This window comes from Rhinatrema bivittatum, chromosome 6, assembly GCF_901001135.1.
Source record: "Rhinatrema bivittatum chromosome 6, aRhiBiv1.1, whole genome shotgun sequence".
NCBI lineage: Eukaryota > Metazoa > Chordata > Amphibia > Gymnophiona > Rhinatrematidae > Rhinatrema > Rhinatrema bivittatum.
Window position 1 is genome coordinate 316,170,188 of NC_042620.1, and position 10,086 is coordinate 316,180,273.

The window sequence follows — 10,086 nt, forward strand, 5'->3', positions numbered from 1 at the left end:
GAGGAATGGTGAAATTTTTGTTTTTACATTGTTGCACTGTATATAGTCTGGCATGATGTGTTTTACAGTTCAGTTGTTGTCTGCACATTTCTATTTATACTATATGTGGCTTTATTCTGTATTTGGTAAAGGTTTGTGTTCTGCATGCAAGGACTGAGATGAAACATTCTTTTAATATGTGGTTTCTCTGTAGGGATCTGTAGTAGCTTTAGCTTGGCCTGTTCTGTTTTCCTGATAGGAGGTGTATTGATATTTTAGATTCTGGTGTAATATTTATGGTATTCTTTTTCATAGAGAGGGTTGTTATTCTTTGAGTGTTGGCAGATAGTACTGTGTTGATATGGGAGGACCATGCCGAAATATATCTGAATAGGTATGATGCCATATGAATTCCAAGATGCAAAGTTTTCTTGTTGGCATCACAACAGTGCATGAAATTATCACAATAACGTATATATTAATTTTAGCACAGAATGTCACTTTTCATGTAAAATATGTGTTAAATACATAATTTTAAAATGTGTATGGGGAGGTGGGGGTAGGGCGCCAGGCTGTAAGGTTTGCCTAGGGTGCCTAATACCCTTGCACCGGCCCTGTGCAGAGCAGCAACGCTCCACCCCACCCACGCATAGTTCATCATGTTTCAGGTCTTAGCACACATGTTAGACTCCTTGGTCAGTGTTTCAAGTCGGGTCGGGTTGACAGTACGCCCTGGTTGACAGTCACGCTGCATGCTGAGCCTCGTCTTGTCTTGCCTCCTTGTCTTTCCCCTATCAACACCAGAGCGACCTGAATACCTCCGCTCTGCCAGTCTGTATTGCCCCTATCAAAACCACAGGGACCAGTCTACCCCTGCTCTGCCATCCTGTCTTGCCCCTATAAAATTTCTGCCACTCTGCCTTGCTGCCATACACCAGACAATTCTACTCCTTGTGGTGTTCTTGCCACTATCATGGTTCCTCAGTGTGTTGGTGCTAGCCTTTCTGCTGCTTTGTCCCTTTATCGGCACCTTGTGGTTTTTTCTTACACCCATTCTGCTTGCTATGTTCCCCCTTCATTGTGCTGTAGGATGTTGATGCCACTTGCTTGCCACTTTGCCTGTTGTGCTACCTTTGAGGGTTCATGCAACTGTTATCGGTGCTCTCTTTTGAAGCTGTGCTGTGTTTTTGACACTCTCGCCTCTGCTTTGCACCTCTGTTAAAGCACTCTATCAACTCCTGGTACCCCTTTATAGTGCCTTTGCCTATTCATGCCACTTTGGTGCCACTTTGCCATAGTCTAAGTACCTTGGAGCTCTTTTCTTATTCTGATGATTGCTCCCCAGAAGTTTCATCAGAATTGATAAGAAAACCCCAATTTTGCAACCAAAAATAGGCTGCAAATACTTCCCCCATTGACTTTAATGGGAAAACGGAAAATAAATAAAACGAATCAAACAAATTGTTTTTTCCTCCTTGAAAGGAATGCAACACATTTGGGTCCTGGCGAAATGAATATGAATCAAAATAAATGTTTTCCTTCTGCACATCCCTAGCAATTTTTGCTCAAATTTAGCAGGTGGCTTTAGAAATGAACAATGATCCTCATGGCCATTCATTTTCTAAACTGTCATGTTATGTCCAGAATATTCCACTACTCCGTTATTGTAGGGTGGGAGGGCCGTTGTAAATGGAGAGACAGTAATATAAGGTAATTCTTATGCATTGGTTGATTATAAGAACGGAAGATTGTCCATGCTAATGAAGCATATTTAGGGGAGTACATTTGTAGTGCAGAGGTCTAGTAGCTGTCAGTCCTGGAACCTATCTAGGTTGTGATGCCTTTTATTGAATGTATAAGAAAACACAGTTTTCAGGAACACAAAGTCCCTTGTTTCCACTGAGATTTGTCATGCAGGTTTATTTTTTAGATTATATTTCCTCAATGTTGACATGAAGTCTATGATTAAATAACAATTTGCTGCTGGAAAAACTCAGCCATCTGTTCAACTGAAGATTATTTGATACCTTCTGTTGATCTTCTTTAATTTATAATAACACCAGTCCTGTTTTTTCTAACAAAATATGGCTAGCTTTTTAGGATTTTGTCATCATTTTTTTTTTCCATAAATAACATTTTCCTCCCTCCCTCCCTAAAATCAGCCTGGCAAAATTATAAATTTGATGATGAGTTGTGGTTTGGAGCATATAGCTGAAGTGATAGTGTCCTGGAGCCAGAGTTATTTTATCACAAGATGGTGGGAGTGGGATGTTTCTTCAAAACGGTGCATAGTCCATGCAGAATGATACAGAAATAGCACAGACAGTATTACTCTATCCTAAACAGTTTGCAGAAGTATTAGTTCCATGCTGGTAACCAAACAAGACAGTAGCACATTAATTATGGGCCAAAATTGCCAAATTGGAGGCTGGAAATGAGCCTATGGTGAATAACTATTTGGATGAGTTGGACAAATATTTTAAATTTTATGCTGAGAATGAAGAAGTTGGTTTGGAATGTTAAACAGTCTGATAATTGGCAGATATATAAGGTATGTGTGTGTGTGTGTGTGGGGGGGGGGGGGGGGTGCTAAACTCTTTCCAAGGTATGGAATGCATTATTGCCCTCATTAAAATACACATAATGCTCATCTTTGTTATATAGGAAATTGCCATTCCGGGTCAGGCCATGGGTCCATCAAGCCCAGCATCCTGTTTACAACAGTCGCCATTTCGTGTTACAAGTACGTACCAGGAATCCAACAATAAATAGATCCCAAGCTGCTAATGTTCGGTAATAAGTAGTGGCTTTCCCCAAATCAACTTTGTTAATAACAGTTTCTGGACTTCTCCAAGAACTTGCCCAAACCTTTTTTAAACCCAGCTATGCTACCTGCCTTAACCACATCCTCTGACAATTCATTCTAGAGCTTAATTATAAATTTAGTGAAAAATAATTTTGGCCTATTGGTTTTAAATGTGCTACTTGTTAATTTCATAGAGCGTCCCCTAGTCTTACCCATCTAAGCTGCAATCTAAACGGAGCTATTCAGCAGTATCCAGGTCTCAATATCCAGCCCCTATAACTGGATAAAATGTGTCCAAATAAATTGGAAGCACTCCTGGGACGGAGCTAGCAGAGCCAGATAACATCTGGCTAATTCCGATATTCAGAGTTTGCCACAAACGTTATTTGGCTAAGACTGGATGTGTCTTAAAGTAGGATTAAAGTTATCTGGAAATGTGTACCTGAATAATTTTACCTCAGCTGGCTATATTCAAAATATTACAAGATAAGTGGCAGAATTTTTTTTTTTTTTAATCCTAAACCCCAACAAACTATAGCTAATGTTGAGCCAAGCACTGAAACCCTCCACTCCACATCCCCCTTCCCCCAAAACAACAATTGTAAAAATGTTGCAGGCCTATTGGCCAGAGGAACCTCCCAGCCCCCTGATGTATTGAGCTGAGTAAAAAATAAATTATATTATTTAAATGGGCAGTCGAGTCAGTTTATTATAACTAGGAAATATACAGATATGTCATGGAAAGTATGCGATAGACTAATGACTATTGTAAATAGCTATGAAAGGTACAAAATACTTAAAGTCAAAACAGCAAATGAATGTTTTCAATCAGTAGGAACTGGATAATGTGCATTGTGAGAAATTCCTGGGACAGCAAAATATAAATGATATGATTTCTCATGCACAGCTGGAAAATATATTTTCATTGTAGAATACATGCGGTTCAGAATGTAAATGGTGAAAAATTTAGTGCAGGTAAAGTAAGCCACTGACAACCAGGATTTCGCACAGATAATGTCCACAGAGGCTATTCAAACTTGCTTATAGCTATGGGTCTGCAGAAGTGCATTAATAAAATGTTATGCTTAGAACAGCTGATTACATACAGATGCATTTGTTTTCAGCTACCAGCACTCCAGGCAATTCACTGCACTGCTGTTGACTTTCTTGATGCCAATTGCCAACTGGATTGTCATGGTGACCTGAGATATATCTGTAGGATGCCACAGTTTGGTATTAGTTCAAAATGATTGACAAAGTAGGCATTATCAATCCATCTGGGGCATTTCATATTGGCCAGAGTTATAAAATAGTTGCATTTATTGCTAAGTGGGTGAAAATCTGTATGTCACAGAATTTAGTGGTAATATAGAAAAGCATTTGGGATGCTGTATGTAATACAATGGCAGTGCAGAGAGGTGCTGATGAGACCATAACTCTCAATTTCCTGACTTTTGTGCATTTATATTACTTTTAGAAAGGTTTTTGCTAATGCATTTTTGACATGTTCCAATGCATGATGATACAAAGAGGTGCTATAAAACAGAGCTATTTGAGCAGGAAAAGAACATAATTCAAGCAATGCATAACACTGAACATTAATTTAAGGAGTATCATTTGAAAAGTCACTCACTGCTTTATTTTAATGATACATTAATTACTGCTGAGTTACCAGGACATTGCTAATTTTTAACCCATTATGTCCCAGTATCCTATTTAGAGGATAGCTACTTTAAAAAATTGGAACATAATGGGTTAATTAATTTATTTTTATATTCTTATATCTCGTGAATTTTGATACAGTCGTTCAATGTGGCTTATAATAAAACATGCAGAATCAACATAAAACAAGCTAAAACCATTATATTTATTACAAAGTTTACATAAATAGGACAAATAAAATCAGGAAAAATCCTGAATGAATAAAAAAGCCTGAATGAATAAAAAAGCCTTCAATCATTTCCTAAACTTTAAGTAGTCTTGTTCTTTTGCAAGTCAGACTACATATCATACCTTCATTAAACACAATTAAATTAATTATGATCAATTCATGATGCCAAATGATGGACCAGCTGATAAAAATATGCAGGTCCATGTTTGGCTGATGTCCAGCTAGCAGTTATCTGGCTAAACTTATCCAGCTAACTTTTCAGGGATCTTCAGCGGCACAGGTGCACTGCTGAGTTAAACATATGTGTGCCCCCTGATATTTAATAATACATTTTAGTGTCCCAACTGGACAATCTTAGATCACATACTAGGAATGCTTTTTTTTTGGGGGGGGGGGGGGAGTAGTTTTATAGAGATCAGGAAAACCCTAATGTTCTGGCTAAAAAATAAAACATTTTTATTATGGAAAAAAGTCTGGGGAGGGTAATTTCTAATTGTGTGCATAACTCAACACATACATGCATAAGTACATATATTCACATACATAAGTGAGTGTATCTAAAGCTATGCCAGTATTTATATAGTGTGCAGCGGGAGATGTACAGTTTATAAAATACTGTATCACCTCCCCGAAAATATATGTGCATGTTTCAGTACACTCACAGTTTTTTAATGCAAGGATCCACATACCTTTCACACCTATTTTATAAAAGTATACCCATATCATTTATGTATTAAATAATTGTAACATGTGTGCGTAATAACCCCCAGTTTATATGTTGAGGCAGGTATTTTATAAAGTTGGCTTATGTAGGCGCATATCTCATTTCCAAGCACCAGTTCATCCACACCCTCCACCACTTGCTGCAGACCCCCTAACCAAAAACTGCAGACAAAAGAGAAGTCAGATTTCATATCTGCAACTTCTCAGGTGTTAAAGCATGCATGCAAGTTTGATGATGAATGCTGAACCATGACGAATTAGACAATATCATTGTCTAATTCGTGAAAAACGAATGCACATCCCTAATGAATGCACATATTCAGTTTATAAAATCCCAAAATGTGCATAGGCTTCCAAAATCCATCAAATGCTCTAGAAATTTCCTCTTAGTATATGCATACACTTTCAAGTAGCAGTGACAATACACAAGTATTCCTCCCCTTCTGAAAACTATTGTGCACAGAGGCTACTTATGTATGTGCATATATGCCAATTTTACATGCACAACCCCCACCTAAATCTTTGAAAGTTACCCCTTATATCTACATAGATATTAGACCCTTTGGGTTGGACTTTCAAAAGGTGTAGCTGGCTAACTTTGGAAGTTAGCTGGATAAATCCAACTAGATAAAAACTCCAGCTACTAATGTGCACCTAAAATTGCAAGGTGCGTAAATATAGCTGCTCAGAAAAGAAGTGGAACAGAGGCATTCCTGGGGTGAATAGTTTATAACTTATGAATTCAAAAAGAGACCTGTTATATGGATGTCAATAATCTGAGTGTACCTTCATACGATGCTGTAAAAAAAATACGGCTATCGTGACTGTGAAGCCTATGTGTAGGCTTTAAAAATCATTAGGTACCCCAGTGTTGGAATGCAAACTTTTGTAGTGCTCACTGTCCACTGTGCAATTGTTGCTGAAATGATCACGTGGATACTGTTGCAATATTCACTTATCTCAAAATTGTAGTCGGTCTTGCCTCAGCCGACATCCTGATGTTTCGGAGGCTGGCTCCTTCTTCAAGGGCTGGATATGCGCAAGAGAGACCGGTATTCCAGTGAAACATTAGATGTTGTGATAGTGAATTTGATTACTGTGCCAGCAATGTTCAACTTGTTAAGTTTGTTTAGCGGTCTGTGAAGCTCCGTGAAAAACAAGCGGCTGCTCCCACGACTCTGTGCTGGCGCCTGTCTTCATCTAGATCTTTCCCTCTCATCTCATTTTTCTTTATTTCTCTCTTCTCTACCTCTAAATCTCTCCCTTGTATTGTCATCTCTTCATCCAATCTATCCACTGATACCTGGATATCTCATCTCCTTTCTTCACCATCTCTTATCCTTCAGTTCTCCTTATCGCAACACTTTCCTCTTCATTATCCTCTCTCATCCCTGCATCACTTCCTCACTAGATTGCACTCTTCACCAATCTTCTATCTGGCTTCCTTCTCTGTTAACAGTCACTCCCTTTCTGTTTTTTTTCCTTCAACCATCCTTTCTTACTTTTACCCCATCTCAACCATTTCATTTTATTCACTCTCTCTCATGTTCTCCCATCCCCTCCAGTCTGACTTCTTTACCCCATCATCCCTGCTCTGACTCCCAAACCCCAATCACCTACTCTAAAACTCACAATCCAAATTATCCCTTCTCATGCTCTCTCACTCCTCACATTCCCACTCTGATTCAAGTCCAAATCATCCCCTCTGGTGCTCCACCTATCACCCTCTCACTGAATTTCTCTCACCCAGTCATTGCCATGCATGTACTCCCCTTTCTCCAATATACTCTTTGGCTCTGTCTCATACACCTTCCCTCCCCCCACTACCCCTTCTGGCTCTCTCTTACACAGACATCACCCTTCTGTGTTGTGTGTGTCTCTCTCAAGCACTCTCTCACCATCACGGCCTCTGGCCACCTCTCAGGTAACCCCTTCTCCATCACCACCACCTCTGCCCCTTCACACCCAATCCTGAAACTATCTCTGGTTCCTTTTCACTTTCCATAACCACCTCTGGCCTCCTTTCACACATTCTCCCTCTGCATTTCCCCCCCTATTGCTCTCTTGCATACCCTTCTCCTGGTTCTCTTGAACTCCTCTAGTTCTCTTGCACCCCCTTCTACCTTCTCTCCAGCTCTCTTGCATCCCTTTACCTCAGAGCTGGATTTAAGTGTAACCCCGCTTTCGGGTATCAGGTAGCTACCAACAGGGCCAAAAAAGAATTAATAAATCTTACAGGGCTGGATCCACTCGTAATAGCTTGCTCACGCATCTCTTTCCCCAGGCCTTCGGTCTTTTACTGGAGGGGAGAAGGGATCTCTCCATTAAGACACAAAGTGGCAGGTGCGACATTGTAACTCTTTTCCCTGGGAGAGGTGTGATGCTTTCACTACTGTAGATACTATAAGTGCCAACAATACGCAGAAGAATCGGATTTGAGCGTCCAAAAAGTAAACTTTACTGAAGGTGAATCAGATAAGTAAATGGCACAGTTAAAAATGTTCTGAGCACCCTAGTTTGATCTTTGCTGTTCACAACCCTCCTTCTATCTGTGCAAGGGTCTCTTACCACCAGGGTAGGGGAAACACTCACTCTCCAGGTCATGGATAAATGAGACCCCCCCAAGTGGACATGGTATCCTTGTGTGGACAGAAAAAAAAACCCTCCAAAGCTGGTAAAAATTGGTAGAACAGTCTAAGCACAGAGAGTCCCAATTTACCTCTTTCCCAGGTGAAGACTCCAACTGGGGGCTCCCTGAAAATTTTAGAATGGTCTTACAGTTCTCCAAATGGATCAGTCTCTCAAATCCTTTGATGAGAAGGATCCACTCAGGAGCACACAGCTCTCAGATGTTGCTCTTGCAGGGTAGGAAGGGGTAGTAAAATTCTTCCTCCCGGTGCTTGCAACCAAAAGGTCTTTTCCCAAACTTTTCCAAAAATCCCCAGAAGGTCTCTGCAGCGGGTCACCACCATTCTTCTGTTACTCAGGAAGTTGCAGAGGGGCAGGTCTTCCCTATCCTGGGCCCCCCAGGGATAGGTTTCCCCATGACCTCTCTCCAGGCAACACCCAGGGGTTGTACAGGCTTCTTACAAAGGAAAAATTCAGCAAAAACCCAAAACAGCCCTGGAGGCAAACGCAACCAGCTAGTGAGTGGACCGGATGGACTGGAAGGGCAGATTCTCGACCTTGCCCAAGGACATCCTCAAGTAGGCCCAAAAATCCAACAAAAGAAAAGCCTCCTGCACTTCCTTCAAACTCTCAACACAAAGTAAACTGCACCCAAAGGCTCTTGGGAGAGAGCTGCTTTTATTTCCTTACCAGGGGGATGGCCATCCCAGTACCCCCAAAGGGAGGGGCTGCATCGAATGGTGCCTCTCCTTAATCATTATCCTATCTATCCATAGCTAATGGGATTACTGGTAACAAATCCCAGTGGGTGATCACATAGGATTTTTTTGCCCATAGGCAGAGTGCCATGGCGGCGCCCCTTTGAAGCTATGCTGGCCCATGGCTTTAAAGCAAACAGAAAGAGGCTTCTCTGTGGGCTGGAAATTTAGCGGCCTAGGCCCTTGCCTGGGCTGCCTGTGCCTAACTGCAGGCCTGCTTTACCCCTTCGCACCCAGTTGCTACCCACCCATCTACCTGCTCTCAAACTCTCTTGCACCCTCTACTTCCCCAGACTCTCTCTCTCACACTCAGCTCCCTCTTTCCTCCAGTTTTCTTGCACCTTTCTAGCCTCCAGATCCTCTCACGCTCACTCATTCTCTTTCTCCCCTTCTATTTCCCCCATCAACACCAGCCTTGATGATCTTTTCCCACTGCTGTGAAACATAAGGCAGTGCAGATCTTGGAGTGGTGGTGGGGGGGGGGGGGTAGTGCTGGCCAATCTTTTTTTTTTTTTGCATTGTTGCCTTTGGGCTAATGGCATTCACCCTCTCTTTGCCCTGCGCCAACCTCCAGCATTCACCTCCTCTTCCTCACCCCCTTCCACCAGCGTTCTCACTCCCTCCTCTGATCAGCACCCCTTTCAGCACTGAAACCCTTGCCCTCTTCCAAATCATTCACAGCTGTCTGCCTGCCCAGTGCTAGGTAGGGGGCTTCCTGTTCTTCTCTCGGTGGCAAGGCAAAGAAAAGAAGCTGCTGTGCCTGTTCTGGACCCTACCCTAGTCCCTGCAGTAGTTTGTGTGTAGAGGGGAAGGGGGGTACAAGATGAGGAGGAGCCGCAGAGAGCACAGCAGCTCCGGTGAGTGGGGAGGTAGAATGGGCAGCCCTGTGTGAAGTGCTTCCTCCCATCTCTGATCCAGGCTGCTGCAGTCCTTCAACACATGGCCGGCCAGCAGTGAAAGAAAGAGGGGGAGGGGAGGCACAGTGCTGGAGAGTCGGAGGGGAGACACACGTTACCCCTCTTGCCCTCTTGTGGCAACACATATGTTTGGAATAGAAAAAAAAAAGAAAGGGGGCAAGTCCAATTCTTCAGGAGCTGGAGTGACGTGATCCTGCTCCTCGGAAACAGATGTGAAAAAAGCAGCCACCTGCTAAACAACTCCCCCGCACCCTTCCCCCTCCGCTTTGCTTTTTTTTTTTTTTTTTTTTTTAACCATCTAATGAATCTGGAGGCTGTTGATATTGGAGCTGACAGCTCCCAGCTAGTAACTGTACCAAGTTTATCTTTCCCCATGCACACATT